We start from the raw sequence: 16,402 nt of genomic DNA on the forward strand, positions 1-16,402 counted from the left end.
ATTTCTTTGCTGGTAATTGGTCTGTTTAGATTTTCTGTTTCTGCCTTGGTCAATCTTGGAAGGTTGTATTTTTCTAGGAAGTTGTCTATTTTTTCTAGGTTTTCCAGCTTGTTATCATATAGATTCTCATAGTATTCCCTAATAATTCTTTGTATTTCTGTGGGGTCTGTCATGATTTTTCGTTTCTCATTTCTGATTCTGTTTATGTGTGTAGATTCTCTTTTTCTCTTAATAAGTCTGGCTAGGGGCTTATCTATTTTGTTTATTTTCTCAAAGAACCAGCTCTTGGTTTCTTTGATTTTTTTTCTATTGTTATATTATTTACAATTTTATTAATTTCTTCTCTGATTTTTGTTATGTCCCTCCTTCTACTGACTTTGGGCCTTATTTGTTCTTCTTTTTCCAATCTCAATAATTGTGACTTTAGTCTATTCATTTGGGATTGTTCTGCCTTCTTCAAATAGGCCTGGATTGCTATATACTTCTCTCTTGGAACTGCCTTCACTGCATCCACAGAAGTTGGGCTTTGTGGTGTCGTTTGTCTCCATATATTGCTCGATCTCGATTTTAATTTGGTCATTGATCCATTGATTATTTAGGAGCATGTTGTTAAGCCTCCATGTGTTTGTGAGCCTTTTTGTTTTCTTTGTACAATTTATTTCTAGTTTTATACTTTTGTGGTCTAAAAAGTTGGTTGGTAGAATTTCAGTTTTTTTAAATTTACTGAGGTTCTTTTTGTGGCCTAGTCTGTGGACTCTTCTGGAAAATGCTCCATGTGCATTTGAGAAGAATGTGTATTCTGCTGCTTTTGGGTGTAGATTTCTGTCTATTAGGTCCATCTGTTTTAGTGTGTTGTTCAGTGCCTCTGTGTCCTTATTTATTTTCTGTCTGGTGGATCTGTCCTTTGGAGTGTGTGGTGTGTTGAAGTCTCCTAGAACAAATGCATTGCATTCTATTTCCTCCTTTAATTCTGTTAGTATTTCTTTCACATATGTTCATGCTTCTGTATTGGGTGCATATATATTTATAATGGTTATAACCTCTTGTTGGACTGACCCCTTTATCATTATGTCATGTCCTTCTTTATCTCTTGTTACTTTCTTTGTTTTGAAGTCTATTTTGTCTGATACAAGTACTGCAACACCTGCTTTTTGTCCCTATTGTTTGCATGAAATATCTTTTTCCATCCCTTGACTTTTAGTCTGTGTGTGTCTTTGGGTTTGAGGTGAGTCTCTTGTAAGCAGCGTATAGATGGGTCTTGCTTTTTATCCATTCTATTACTCTGTGTCTTTTGATTGGTGCATTCAGTGCATTTACATTTAGGGTAATTATTGAAAGATATTTACTTATTGCCATTGCAGGCTTTAGATTCGTGGTTACCAAAGGTTCAAGGGTAGCTTCTTTACTATCTAATCGTCTAACTTAACTCACTTATTAAGCTATTATAAACACAGTTCTATTTCTTTTAAATTATCTGAGTTTAGGGAATCTCTCTTTCCAGCCTGTACAGGTTACTCTCTTGTCCACATGATTTCATCCAGATGTGGTTCTTAGCCCCTTACCATCAATTCTGCTAACCAGCAACAAACACATCAAACCCCTGTGTATGTTTATATGCACATGGGTGTGTATTAAGTCCTTGCTATGCAAAATGTGACCCACAGACCATCAGAATCAGCCTTGCCCAGGGTTTGTTAAAAATGCAGAATCTTAGGCCTCAACTCAAGCCTACCAAATTAGAGTTTGGTTTATTTGCATGTTAAAGTTTGAGAAGCACTAAGTATAAATGGTGGCAATAAGTGGTATGTGTGTGTGTGTATATATATATATATATATACACACATCTCAAAAGGGGTAGAAGATCTAGATGACATCTGGGTTACAGAGAGCTCTGTGAATATAACACATGTTCTATGCTTTTCTTTTTCTGCTTTATGACCATGCTATTTTATCAGTCTGGAATGCTATCCTTAACCCTTTCTCTGACTTCTAGAATTGCCCATATGCTTGGAGACTCAATTAGAATCTTCACTTTGTTTTCTTAAAGAACTTATAGAAAGAAACAGCAGATGTAGGACTCCAGATGTAGTGGGGTTCAAAATAGCAAGTAGACAAGATCATTTCAGTTAAATGAGTCCTGTTTTAAAATAAATTTGCTGATGGGATTTAAATATAAAAGCCTTAGGTATCAACAACCTTTGAGAAAAGTGAGATCAGTGATTAATTGACATTCATATCTCCACTTCATTCTTAAATGAGGCAGTCAGGCCATTAGTCTAAAACATCTTTATGTGGAGAGACAACCTCCCCTTAGTCCTTTTCTCTGAAGTTACTTTAGCAAATTATTCATGGATGTAGTGATAAGCAGCCAGGGAGAACATTTGGGTGAATGGTTTTGAGCTTGTTTATATTCCTACCGAGATAGCAAGACTAGGTTCCACATGGAATTGTTTAGCTGTGAATAGAGGGTAGTCATATGTCAGGGGATGTGGGAACAGGGAAGGGTACGAGTGGAAGCAGCACTGGCCACACAGTAAGAAAGCTCAGACTCTGGTACTAGCTCCAGCACTGACACTGTTAGGAGATGGTTTCTTTGCCTGTGGATCCGTATCCCCTTTCCAAATCTCTTTTGTGATCATAGGACACATAATTTCCCAGTTCACCACGAGCCCTCAGTACTATTTACCTTGGAACCAGATGGGCCCCCAGAACTGCTATGGCTCCTCTGAGATCACAATATTGAATCAACACATTTTTTGTAACTAGAGACCAGTCATTTTGTTCATCGTGCCATTTTTTTATAAAACTCTTTCACCTGCATACCTTCAACACTTCACTCATGTCTGGTCTCAGTTTATCATCAGCACAGTTGTTTTGGTTCCATTTATTGGAATAAAATGGATGCATTAGTTCCCTGGATTTGAAACAAATGCTAAATAAAGATATTCCTCTTTTTCTCAGTGGTAACAATATTGCAGGAAAACTAAGAGTAACTATCAGAGATCAGGAATAATTCTTATTCCTGAAGTGAGCTGAGAGTCCTCCTGAGTCCAGCCAAACAAAGTCACACCCAAATGAATTATTGTTGAAAATTTGGTCAGGTTTATTTTTGACTCCCTTCTACCTTCTTACAGGGATATGCCCAATGATAAGCCTTTATCAAAGATGTGGTTTCCTCATGTTACCTTTTGCTTTTCTAGGTCTCCCTCAAGGGTCTGACAGCCTTAAGTTTTTGTCTGTTTCTCAAACTTTCCTCTTTCTTTCCCATTTCTCCCTAAATATTTGTTCTAATACTGGTTCAGTTAGAAAGACCTGATAATGGAATTCACAATAAAACATTGATGACTTTGATCCTGTCAAGAAAGTTTACATTTCATAGCCCTTTTATTTAGCCAAAACAAATGAATACTTATTTTGGGATATTCCTATCAAAAGACTGGTTAATATCCCTAAAATCCAAACCAAATCTCCATTGCTCCTACATCTAAGGGTGGCCCTTGTCCCAAATGGCAATTAAGGACAGCCACTGTTCAAAGGACACAGGCTCTGAAAGGGAGGAATTTGCCCCAAGGAGATGCTACTCAGTTTCACCAGCATATATTTCTCCAGCTTATACAGTAGACTGTTGTTACCCACTATGATCCCATATACCATGCTAGTGTACCCATCCTTCAGCTACAATGTTAGCTGACTGGGGAATGACTCACAGCAGTCTCCTTCTCTAGGCAATTCTCCCAACCTAATGGGAGCTGCTTCACCTTGGATGTTATGCCCTTGAGAGGAGGAGGAAGGTTGAAGAGAGCTGCTCACAGACACCTTGTCTAAAGGTAGGAACAGATCTGTGATGTATTCATGCTCCAGAATTCCTTATAAATCAGGTGAAGCTTGTCTCCAGCTAGGACTACATTCTTGTTTAGTTTTACCGTAGGATCTCCTGCTTCCTTTACTCCTTTTCTTCTGAAAATAATCCCTCAATAAATCATTCATACAAGAATGGCCATCTCAGGCTCTGCTTCTAGGGCATTTGGTTCTAGGAGTGGTCCTAAGAAGAGGACTCTGCAGATAGTGTTCTGGGGTTGGATTTTTCATTTGGCAGGTGGCAGTGAAACCCTCACTTCTGGATAAGTAGAGCTGAGAGTTCCCTGCATGCTGCAGAAGTGCACTTGCTGAGACATCCACCTGTAGTGAACTGGTGTAGGGCACAGATGGAAGGAGGTATGCTAACTGATTCAGTGTCTCTGGTATTTGAAAGGTAAAAGGAAAAGAGTAACTCTGTGAACTGTGGAATGGTTTTCTTTTGCTCAATGACATTTATATGTTGAAGAGAGATCATGATAATCTCCAAATCTATTGATCAGTAGTTTCAAGCAAAATATGAATCAGAGATCCTCCTTGGCAGCTCCAGTATCTATAGACAGAGGGCAGACAAAACTGATGACCTGCAACAGGACTTACTGTAAGTGGCAGAAATATTTACAGAAAATTGAATTCTCTGCCTAGGAATGTGTAAGCCAAAGTCAGAGCTCTGATAGGAAAGGAGTGGGAACCTGAGATAGGGATATCTGGGTAGATGCATTTGAGTACCTTGAAATCTCTATTTCTCTGAACCTTCTGAGTCTTCAGAATTGACTGTTACCCTTTAATGGAAGATTGAGTTCCTCTCTCCTGCTTAAAGACTGTGTGGAGATCTCAAAGGAGACAGACATCTCTAGGAAAATCTTCTTCAGGAGCTGTTCCCACTTTTTTTCTGTCTACGAGGTGCATTACTTGGGTCAATTATCAGCAAAATTAGACTGGGGAAGTGTCAGGTTGCTAAAGGAGGAGAGGTATTAAATACCAAAAGAGCTTCTGGATCTAGTTAATGTATACTGGCAGAATCAAAGAAGTAAGACCTGGGAATGGATCCTGAAGCTACATAAATGTGTGATCAGAAAGCTGATGGCAGCTGCCCTAATGGAAAGTCACAATTCTTTGTCCAGTTTATAAACTGTGGAAACTCTCAGACATAGAGCCCGTGAACTGAAGAAGCAGCCAAAAGTCCATAAGAAAAGACTCAGCAACACCATAAGGAGTCCTGCCCTCAAAGAGATCTACTGCCTCTTACTTGGATAACTGTCTGCTTTGGAGAGGGATATACCCTAACATTTCAAGGACTGATGGATCTGGGTCTTTGTTGATCCTGATACCGAGGGACCCAAAGTCCCTCAATTGTCCCCTGTTAGAGAAGAAGCATATGGGGTTGGGTAAAAAAAAATGAAGTTTTAGACTATGTCTATTTCAATGTGTTCATTGGGGTTAGAGGCTCACTTGGTGGTCATTTTCTCTGATTGTGAATGCATAATCAGAAAAAACATACTTTGTAGTCAGCAGACCTTTCACCTTAGTTCTTTGACCTTTAGAGTAATTGCTATTGTGTTCAGAGAAGCCAAGTAGAAGCTCTTGAGAATGCTGCCACCCTGTCACAGTAAATAAAAACAGTATCATTTTTAAGAGTTTGGTAGATTAAAAATTTAAGGGATAGAGGGGTAATAATCTTCATCATATCACCAATTAATTCACCAGTCCAGTCCTGCAAAAGCTGGATGGCTCATGGTAGGATGACGTTGGGTTAATGCAAACTTAACTAATTGCACCTGCTGTGCTAAATATGGTATCTTTGTGAGAGCAGAATGACACAGCCTCTTCATGCAATATGAAACTATTGAGTAGCATGCATTTTTTTCAGTGTCTGTCAAAAATGAGGATCAGAAGCAGTTCATTTTATGTGGAATGGACAATAATATACCTTATTTCAGTCTTATCCCAAGGTTCCTGCTCTTCTCTTTGTCACAATATAAACTGAAGAGAGCTGATCATCTGGACGTTCTACAGAACACTGCACTAGTCCACTTTATTGATGCTATCTTGTTTATTAGATCTGATGAGCAAGAAGTAGCAAATATATGCCTTAGTAAGACACACGTGCTCCTGAGGGAAAGAGATGAATTTTAAAAATATTCAGGGGCTTGTCACATTAGTGACATTTTTACAGGTTCCAGTGTTATAAGGCAGGCTGAAACATTTTCATTCAATGCAAAGGATGAATTATTACACTATACACTTCCTAACACTGTATTAGTGGTTAGGAATACCACTAATTCCTACTAGCAGAAGGCACCATATTCTGTACTTGGAAATATTGTTGTGACCCATTTATTAAGCGGGTGGAAGGCTGCTAGTTTTGAGTGGCTCTCAGAGTAAGAAAGGACTGCACCAAGTGCAGACTATGGAAGAAGAAGCCCTGTTCTGGGACTAGACAGCCTAATGGACCTACTGGTGCTAGAGGCATCTCTAGTAGAGAAAAGCATGACCTGGAGCCTGTGGAAAGCTCTAAAAGGAGAATTGCAGCACAGAGTTCTGGAGCAAGGTCATGCCATCTGCAACAAAGAATTACCACTTTGAAAACAGATCCTGGCATGCTCTTAGGCCCTGGTAGAAGTCAAGTATTTGTGATATCAAATGAACATCGAGCCATAACTTCCCATTATTATCTGGATACTGTCATCCAACCAAGTAATAAGTTTGGGTCTGGTAGGAATACATTATAAAATGGAAGTGGTAGATCCAGGATGGTGTTTGAGCAATTCCAGAGGGCAAAAGTAAGGTGTGTGATACCTACACTTATGTCGTATACCAGTGTTTCTCCACTGCCTTTCCCTTAGCTCACATCTGTAACCATTGGGGATTTCTTACAAATGGCTGATAGAAGAGGCAAAAGCCCGAGCTTGGTTCACAGGTCAGTCAACTTGATATGGGTATAAACTAAAAATGGACTTCGGGTCTACTACAGTCACATGCAAGAGTGGGACTGAATGACAGTGGCGAAAGAAATCCTTTAAATGGGCAGTTATTCATTGATTTAGTGATCTGACTGCCATTTTGTTGGAGTGGGAAATGGCCCCAGACTCTTGGTGATGGTGAATGGCTTAGCTGATTGGAAATATATAAACTCATGGGCAGTGGTGAATGGTTTAGTTAATGGGTCATGAGCTTAGAAGAAGCAAGATTGGAAGATCAGTGATAAGGCTGTCTGGGGGAGAGGCATATGACTGGAAATACAGAAAGGGGCACAAACTATAACTTTATTTCATGCTTTGATGCAGAAGAGGCACTAAACAACTGCATAGACAAGACAGATGTCAGTCTTCTCTGTCCTGAGCCACATCAGGGCTTGCACAATACGCTTTTAAAAGGAGTGACTACAGTGGAGGCATGGAGAGGGAAGCTTTGTATAGCCCAACAGCATGATTCTCATCCAAAAAGTCTGATCAAACTACTGCTATTACTAATGTCTAGTCTACCAGCCACTAAGACCAATGCTGAGTCTCTATTAAGGTGCTATTTCTCAAGGAGACCAAGCAACTACTTGGGGGAAAGTTTTTACTTTGGTTTCCTTTTTGTCCTAAAAGTGGCAGTATTGAATCTGACAGAATTGTCTTGTGTTCCTTTTCTGCCTTGGCTAACATCACTACCTTAACATTTAACAAAGTATCTAGTCTATTGACATGGGATCTCACACAATATAGTGTTGAACAAAGGAACCAAATTTGTGGTAGGGCAGGTGTGCTGGTGGGTTGATGATTGTGGTTTCCACTAGTTCTGCCACATACCACACCATCCTAAAGCTGGACAGCCAAGTAGAGCAGTGGAATTGCCTCTTCTCAGCTGAGGTATCAACTTGAAGGTGACACCCTATGAGGATGGGATGCCATCCCTCAGGATGTGGTGTACACTTTAAGCCAATGGTTACTATATGTTGCTCTTCAGGTCTGAGAACCAAGGGGTGGAAGTAGAAGTGTGGCTGTTTTTACCATCACTTCTATTAACCTTTGGGAGTTTACATTTTCATTTTTACAGCTATAAACTCAGTGGGTCTGGAGGCCCTGGTTCCTAGAGGAAGGACTCTTCATCAAGAAGGCATGGTAAGAATCCGAATAAACATTTGTTGCATGGTCGTTTTCGGGCTTCTCATGTCAGTAGACCAGCAGGCTAGGAAAATAGTTACATAGTGGTAGGATATTTGACCCCAGTCATCATGAGGAGGTAGGGCCACTGCTATATAATGGGGGCAAGGAGAACACTTCTATCACTAAGTTGATCCATTTTGGTATCGTTTGGTTTTCCCATGTCTAGTTTTAAGTGTAAATACAACCACAGCAAGCCCAGCCTGATAAGGATATGGTCACTAGGGACTTAGACACTTAGGGATGAGAGCCCACCAAGCAAAACATGAGCCCAGCGCAGATGCCGGCTGTGGGGGAGGAAATCTGCAGTGGGTGGTGGAGGAGGGAGATAAAGAATAAGCCTTGGAATCAACCATAGTAGTTAGGACTGTAGGCTGATATACTAAACTACATTTTGAAGACTTCCTCAAATTTGTAAGTGATCTAAATCTTGGAGAAGCTATACATGGAAGGAGTATACAATGTGAGAATCAAGTGGATCTGAGCACTGTAAGGTGTGGACTGAAGTGGGTATTTTTGGTTTCCTGCTCAGATCCTCCTTAAAGGAAGGTGTGTTTAATTCCAAGTTGCTGTGAAAGTTGCCTGCTAATGGCTTACAGCTGCCTCCCTTTCTGGAGATTTGTCCTCTTCCTGGGAGATGATTCTCCTCCATAGAAGGTTGACATAGGAGACAAAAACATATCTTCCTTGCATTAAGATGGGACCAATTCTATGGTGCAATTCTTGCTCCAGAGACCCCAGTAGGATCAGGTGAAGTTAGTCACCAACAGAAACTATATCTTTTTTTTCTGCTTAGCTACCTCTCCCCCTTCCCCTACCCTTGACTTTGCAACCAGATCTATTACACTGATATAATAATTTGTAAAGAGCTGAAATGAAAAAAAAGATAAGATCATCTGTCCTACTTTACATACCTTATTCTCCTTCTGATATCATTTTCTCAGTAAATTGTTGCACAAGAATCCTTATCATAGGCACTCTGTCTAGAAAACCTGACCTAGGATAAGGTATAAAGCCAATTCCTATGAATCTTGATGGTTATTAATAATTAACCCAATTGGCTGTAACCAAAGGATTTCTCCGTAAGGGAAGGTTTGATCTAAGAGCTATCCCAATGATATGTATACAGACACTTGTATGTGTGTCTGTGTGTGTGTGCATAAGTCACAGATATTGTGTATGTTTCAGTGGGTGAATAAGCCAAACTCCAACTCCCCCAAATGGCCTAGGAAACTTAACCTTTTAGCAGCCAGGAAAAGTGAAGATTCAAATCCTGAGTAGTGGTGGGATGCCTGTTTCAGTGACTTGTGGGCACATGTATCTTCTTGGAAAGGAATGTAGGCTAAGCTGTATGCCTGAATGGGAGTGCCTGGGATGAATGCATGACTCAATTGCATGTCTTGGAAAAGAACCAATAGGCACATGGACTGCTGAGTAGGGCACAGGTGAAGCAGTTTTGATTTACAAATGTAATTTAGGAATATTTTAAATTAGGCAATAATCAAGAGCTTCAAAGTGGGCCTTGATCCATTTCTTTGCACTTGGATGTAAGTGGACTTTTGCAATTTAGAGTTATTACATTAATACAATAATTTTTAAATAGCTGAAATGGGCAGATAAGATCATCTGCCCTGTAGACAAGAGATGGATGTATACTTTTAAAGTCTTGATGATGAGAGAAGATACCCAATGACTTGCAAAAATCAACATCTCAGCAGGAGAAAACCAGATAGATCAGAAGATATGAACCTGAAATCTCTCTAAAATAAGAGACTTTATTTGCATGCTAGAAGCTTTACTGAAGCCACATGTATGGTAATTGAAGTATTTAATAAATGTTAAAGTGATGATGGCCCAGCATTTTAGTACATTTGGTTTAGTTTCATTAACTATTTAATTTTGAAGTTGGCTTTGTCAGCAATTTCTCATATGCCAAGAATACTGAAAGAAAACTTAGGCAATAGATTTTTATCTAATAATAAATAAAAATTGCTTAGGCCCTTTTCTATGAAGGCAGAGATACTTTAAATCCATGAGAGATTTACCCATCAAATAACTTAACTTAGGGTGAGGGAAATAGATAAAAAGAATGTCAAAAAAGAGCTGATACAAAGCATAAATAAGAAGCCTCTGCAAGAGCAAAGAAGGGGGCCAAGAAAGCAATGTTTGAATATTCACCGTAGACAGGTGAAAATTTGGAGCACAGATGAGTTGTGGGTTGCAGTCTTACAAATTCCACTCAAGAACCCTATCAAATTTCTTTCAGGTCTTTGAAGTACTGTCTCTACAAATAGTTAACATTCCATATGTTAGCTCTGTGTGTTTGCCCTGTTGTTCCTTCCTGCTTGACTTTCTCACAGACTTCACCAAGAAAGATCTCTGTGGCAAGCTTTCACTTCCTAATTGTAGGACAACTCAGATAACATGACCCTGTCCTCAGAGTCATTTAGTATAGGTTGGAGGTTTGGAACCTAGACAGATATGGTGTAGGCAAGTGATAAGCTGACATCAAAAGACTCGATGCTGGGGTCTAAGGAAACACATAAGAGGATGAACACTTCTCCAAATCCAAATGGTATTGGGAACCAGCAAATATGGACTGGAAATCTTACAATTAAGGTGATTTCCCATTCTTTGAGAAAATAAACAAAATAGATAAACCCCTAGCCACACTTATAAAGAAAAAAAGAAAGAGTATACACATAGCAAAATTAGAAACAAAAAAGGAATAATCACAATGTATACCATAGAAATAAAAGAATTATTAGAGAATACTATGAAAAATTACATACCAATAAATTGGACAACTTAGAAGAAAAGGACAAATTCCTAGAAAAATACAACTTACCAATATTGATCTAGAAAGAAACAGAAAATCTGAACAGACCAATTACCAGCAATGAAATAGAATTAGTAACACACACAAAAAAAGGACTCACAATGAACAAAAGTCCATGTCCAGATGGCTTCACAGCTGAATTCCAGCAAACATTTGGAGAAGACCTAATGCCTGTCCTTCTTAAAGTATTCCAAAAAGTAGAAGAGGGGTGAATACTTCCAAACTCATTCTGAGGCCAGCATCACTCTAATACCAAAACCAAACAAAGACGCCACAAAAAAAGAAAATTGCAGACTAATATCCCTGATGAACATAGATGCAAAAATCCTCAACAAAATATTAGCAAAAATATATCAAAAAGATCTTCAATCATTACCAAGTAGGATTTATTCCAGGGATGCAAGGATGGTTCAATATGCATAAATCAATCAATACCATATACTACATTAACAAAAAGAAGGATAAAAAACACACGTTCATCTCAATAAATGCTGAAAAAGCATTAGACAAAATTCAACGTCCATTCATGGTAAAAACTCTCAACAAAATGGGTTTAGAGGGTATGTAACTAAACATAATAAAGGCCATATATGACAAACCCACAGCCAACATCATATTTAATAGCAAAAAGCTGAAAGCTTTTCCTCTAAGATCAGGAACAAGACAAGGATGCCCACTCTCACCACTTTTATTCAACATAATATTGGAGGTCCTAGCCATGGCAATCAGACAACATAAAGAAATAAAAACCATCCAGATTGGTAAGGAAGAAGTTAAACTGTCACTATTTGTAAGTGATGTGATATTATACATAGAAAACCCTAAAGATGCCACCAAAAAACTATTGGAATTAATAACTGAATTCAGCAAAGTTTCAGGTTACAAAACTAATACATTGAAATCTGTTGCATTCCTACATACTAAAAATGAACAAGCAGAAAGACAAATCAGGAAAACAACCCCATTTGCAATTGCATCAAAAAGAATAAAATACCAGGAATAAATCTAAGCAAGGAGGTGAAAGACCTATTCTCTGCAAACTGTAAGGCAATCATGAGAGAAATTAAAGAAGGCACCAGTAAATGGAAATCCCATGCTCATGGGTAGGAAGAATTAGTATTGTCAAAATGGCCATCCTGCCCAAAGCAATTTAAAAATTCAATGCAATCAGTATCAAAATACCAACAACATTTTTCATTGAAGTAGAACAAATAGTTCTAAAATTCACATGGAACCAAAAAAAACCCTGAATAGCCAAAGCAATCCTGAGAAAGAAGAACAAAGCTGAGGGGATTACACTCCCTGACTTCAACCTCTACTATAAAGCTACAGTAATCAAAACAATATGGTACTGTCACAAGAACAGATCCATATATCAATGTAACAGAATAGGGAGCCCAGATATAAACTCATTCATATACGGTCAGTTAATATATGATAAAGGAGACTTGAATATACAATGGGGAAAAGAAAGCAACTTCAATAACTGGTGCTGAGAAAACTGGACAGCTACATGTAAGAGAATGAAACTGGATTATTGTCTAACTCCGTACACAGAAGTAAACTCAAAATGGATGAAATACCTGAATGTAAGACATGAAACCATAAAACCTTTAGAAGAAAACATGAGCAAAAGTCTCTTCAACATAAGGATAAGCAATTTTTTCCTGAACACATCTTCTCAGACAAGGGATACAAAATAACAAATGAACAAGTGGGACTACACCAAACTAAAAAGCTTCTGTAAAGCAAAGGATACCATCAGCAGAACAAATAGGTATCCTACAGTATGGGAGAATATATTCATAAATGACATATCCGATAAGGGGTTAACATCCAAAATATATAAAGAGCTCACATACCTCAACACCCAAAAAACAAACAGCCCAACTTAAAAATGGGTGGAGGATCTGAACAGACACTTCTTCAAAGAAGAAATACAGATGACCAACAGTCACATGAAAAGATGCTCCACTCACTAATTATCAGGGAAAGCAAATCAAAATCACAGTGAGATACCACCTCACACCAGTTAGGATGGTCATTATCCAAAAGACAAGAAACAACAAATGTTGATGAGGATGTGAAGAAATGAGAACCCTCTTACACTGTTGGTAGGAATGTCTCTTGGTACAACCGCTATGGAAACTAAAATAGAAATACCATTTGATCCAGCAGTTCCACTTACAGGAATTTACCTGAAGAAAACAAAACCCCTGATTTGAAAAGATATATGCACCCCTACGTTTATCACTGCATTATTTTCAATAGCCAAAATATGGAAGCAACCGAAATGTCCAACAATAGATGAATGGATAAAGAAGGTGTGGTATATATACACAATGTAATATTGTTCATCCATAAAAAGGAAATAAATCCTTCCATTTGCAACAACATGGATAGAACCAGAGGGTATTATGCTCAGTGAAATAAACCACACGGAGAGAGAAAACTACCATATGATTTCACTTGTTCGTGGAATATACAAACATAGCAAAACAGAAGGAAGAAAACAGAAGTGGACTCATGGACACTGAGAGGTGACTAGTGGTTACAAAGGAGAGGGGTTGAGATGGGTGTGGTGGGGATGGTGAGGGGGATAAAGGAGCACAATAATTCTCAGTCACAATATAAGTTGGTCATGGGAATAGTAGTGCAGCTTGGAGAATACAGTCAATGATTCTGAATAGCCAAAGCAATCCTGAGAAAGTAACGTCTTTCTATGTTGGTAAATAGTAACTGCACTAGAGGGAGTGAGGATTTAATAATATGAGTAGCTGTTGAACCACTGTGTTGTACATTTGAAACCAATATGATTGTAATCAATTATACTTCAATTTTAAAAAAAGATGATTTCCCATGACCTTTCTGTTACTTTGTTTCCCCTATGGTCATCAGTGCACTGAGCACAGCTTTTGTTATTATATTTAAGTTTGTCCAGTGCCAATTCAGATCTTGGCCCAGACCCAAACACTCAGAATGGGGAGACATTAAAAGAAGAGAAAGTAATTGACAAATTTGGAAGAGCCCAGATAATTTTAAGTAGATTCTGACATAGGAGATGCTGGAGGGTGTTCTTTTGTATGCTGGTTGCCTCTCCTTCTAGCAAATGAAGAGATGTGTACATGATGGTTCTGATGGGCATCTGGCTGGACATCTGTACCAGAGTCATCCCTCTGCTGAGAAGTGACTATTTTAAGTAAGCAATGTTAGACAATGTTATTTTAATATAAGAACTTCAATGCTACATATAGGTTAGACTTCCAAATCTTCAGTCACATGTAAACACAGAGCCAAAACCACTCTGGCTGAAGATTTATCTTGTCCTCTGGAATGTGAGGAACCACCTGGCTTGAAATATGAAACATATAGAAATAAAAAGACAAGGCAAGAATGTGAACGTGGATTGTTGTACTGCAAAGAGTATAGCGGGTCTGAGAAAGGGAGGTTGCAGTGGTGAGGAGGGGCCCAAATGTGGAAAGAAGTACATCCTTTCTCCGAGCCCCCTAATTCCCTAACAAAATTCAGTCTCTCTGATGTTGGCATCTATTGGGATTTTCCTTTATGACTTACAGCTTTTTAAAAGTCTCTGAAATAAATTGAAAAGAAGTCTGTAGATGTGAAGGTAGCAAGTACCCTTTTATTGTTTTTTTTAAACAACAAATACAGATGTGAGTTTTATTATTAACAGAATATTAGGGAAAAATTCAACATTATATAAAAAGCATACACCATGATCAAGCAGAGTTCATTCCAAGGATGCAAAACTGGTCAGTACTCAAAAATCAGTCAGTGTGACCAGCCATATTTACTGGATTCCAAGGAAGAAAAGTCACATGATCATAATTGAAAGCTTGTGACAAAATTCAGTGCCATTTATAATACAAACTCTCAAAAAAATTAGGAATAGACGGGAATTTCCTCAGCTTAATGAAGAACATCTATAAAAAACCTGCAATACCATTCCTACTAGATGGTGAAAGACTTAAGGCTTCCTTCCTAATACTGAGAAGAAGGCAAGGATGTCCACTTTCACCATTCTTTAAAATAAAGAACACTTTGTTGAGATAAAATTGACATACATACTTGATGTATACAGCTTGATAAGTTTGGAAATAAGTATACATTCAGGGAACCATCACCATAATCTATGCCATAAACATATTTATAACCTTCAAGTTTCCTAATGTCCCCTTATTTTTTTGTGATAAGAACACTTAACATAAGATCTACTTCCTTAGCATATGTTTAAGTATACAATACAGTTTTGTTAACTATAGTCACTGTACTAAAGTAGGTCTCTAGGTCTTATTTATCTGGTATACTACAACATTGTGCCTTTTGTTCTCTAACTAATACCTCCCTGATCCCCCTTACCCCCAGTCCCTGGCAACTACCATTCTACTCTCTGCATCTGTGAATTTGACTATTTTCTATTCCTCATACAAGTGGTATCATGTCGTATTTATCCTGTCTAGCTTGTTTTACTTAGCATAATGTCCTCCAGATTCATCCATTGTTGCAAATAGGAGGACGTCATTATTTTTTAAAAGGCTAAATAATATTCCTTTATATATATTTTCTTACCACATTTTCTTTATCCATTCATTCATTGATGGGCATTTAGGTTGCTTCCATTTCTTGGCTATTGTGAATAATTCTGCAATGAACATGGGAGTACAGATATCTCTTTAGATCCTGATTGCAGTTCCTTAGATATTATACCCAAAAGTGGGAGTGCTGGATCAAAAGTGGGAGTGCTGGATCATCTGTTTTTTTTTTTTAAGGACCCTCTACTGTTTTGCTTAGTAGCTGCACCAATTTACATTCCTACCAACAGTACATAGTGGTTTCCTTCTTTCCACATCCTCACAGCATTTGTTATCTCTTTTCTTTTTGATAATAGCCATCCTAACAGGTATGAGATGATATCTCATTGTGGTTTTGATCTGCATTTCCTTCATGGTTGATGATGTTGAATATCTTTTCATATACTTTTGTGTGTATTTTCTATGACATTTGTATGTTGTTTTGGAGAAATGTCCATTCAGTGTCCACATTTTTTAAATAGGTTATTTTTTTTTCTTCTATTGAGTTGCAGAAGTTCCTTATTTTGGATATTAACCCTTTACCAAGTATATACTTTGCAAGTATTTTCTCTCATTCCATAGGTTGCTTTTTCATTTTGTTGATGGTTTCTTTTGCTGTTCAGAAGCTTTGTAGTTTGATGTAGCAATGACCCTTTAACTGGTTTAGTTAGCCCCTCATTTCATCTACCAGAAATTCCAAGTGAAATAATTATACAAGGGCACATTCTTATTGCATTGCAAATGAATTCTACTTTTCTCCATAGGATACTGTCCAATTCTAGAGCCTAATTGTTTATTGGTTCAATCTTCTAATATTCACTTACTGAGTACTTAGGCACTGTGATAAGCTTTGGGGTTACAAATTGTAATAAGACATTGACTGTTGTCCTTGGAGTAGGGCTGGCTTCGTGGGTGTACAACCCACTTTTAGAGGCCCCATACTTGGTTTAATGCTCAGGTGTCAGTTTTGA

At 38.1% G+C, this 16,402-nt stretch overlaps 1 long non-coding RNA gene across 2 annotated transcripts in view; it reads right to left on the reverse strand.

The window, feature by feature from the left end:
- The window catches only part of LOC118919943 (uncharacterized), a 171,214-nt gene that overhangs the window by 53,978 nt on the left and 100,834 nt on the right, over positions 1-16,402 (reverse strand). Inside the window, exon 3 of one of the 2 annotated variants that reach the window (XR_005027726.2) lies at positions 10,182-10,287. The exons of the other annotated variant lie outside the window; for it this stretch is intronic. This is a non-coding gene — a long non-coding RNA (uncharacterized LOC118919943). The remainder of the gene's footprint in view (positions 1-10,181; positions 10,288-16,402) is intronic. 2 annotated transcript variants of the gene reach the window in all.

This window comes from Manis pentadactyla, chromosome 2, assembly GCF_030020395.1.
Source record: "Manis pentadactyla isolate mManPen7 chromosome 2, mManPen7.hap1, whole genome shotgun sequence".
Taxonomy (NCBI): Eukaryota; Metazoa; Chordata; class Mammalia; order Pholidota; family Manidae; genus Manis; species Manis pentadactyla.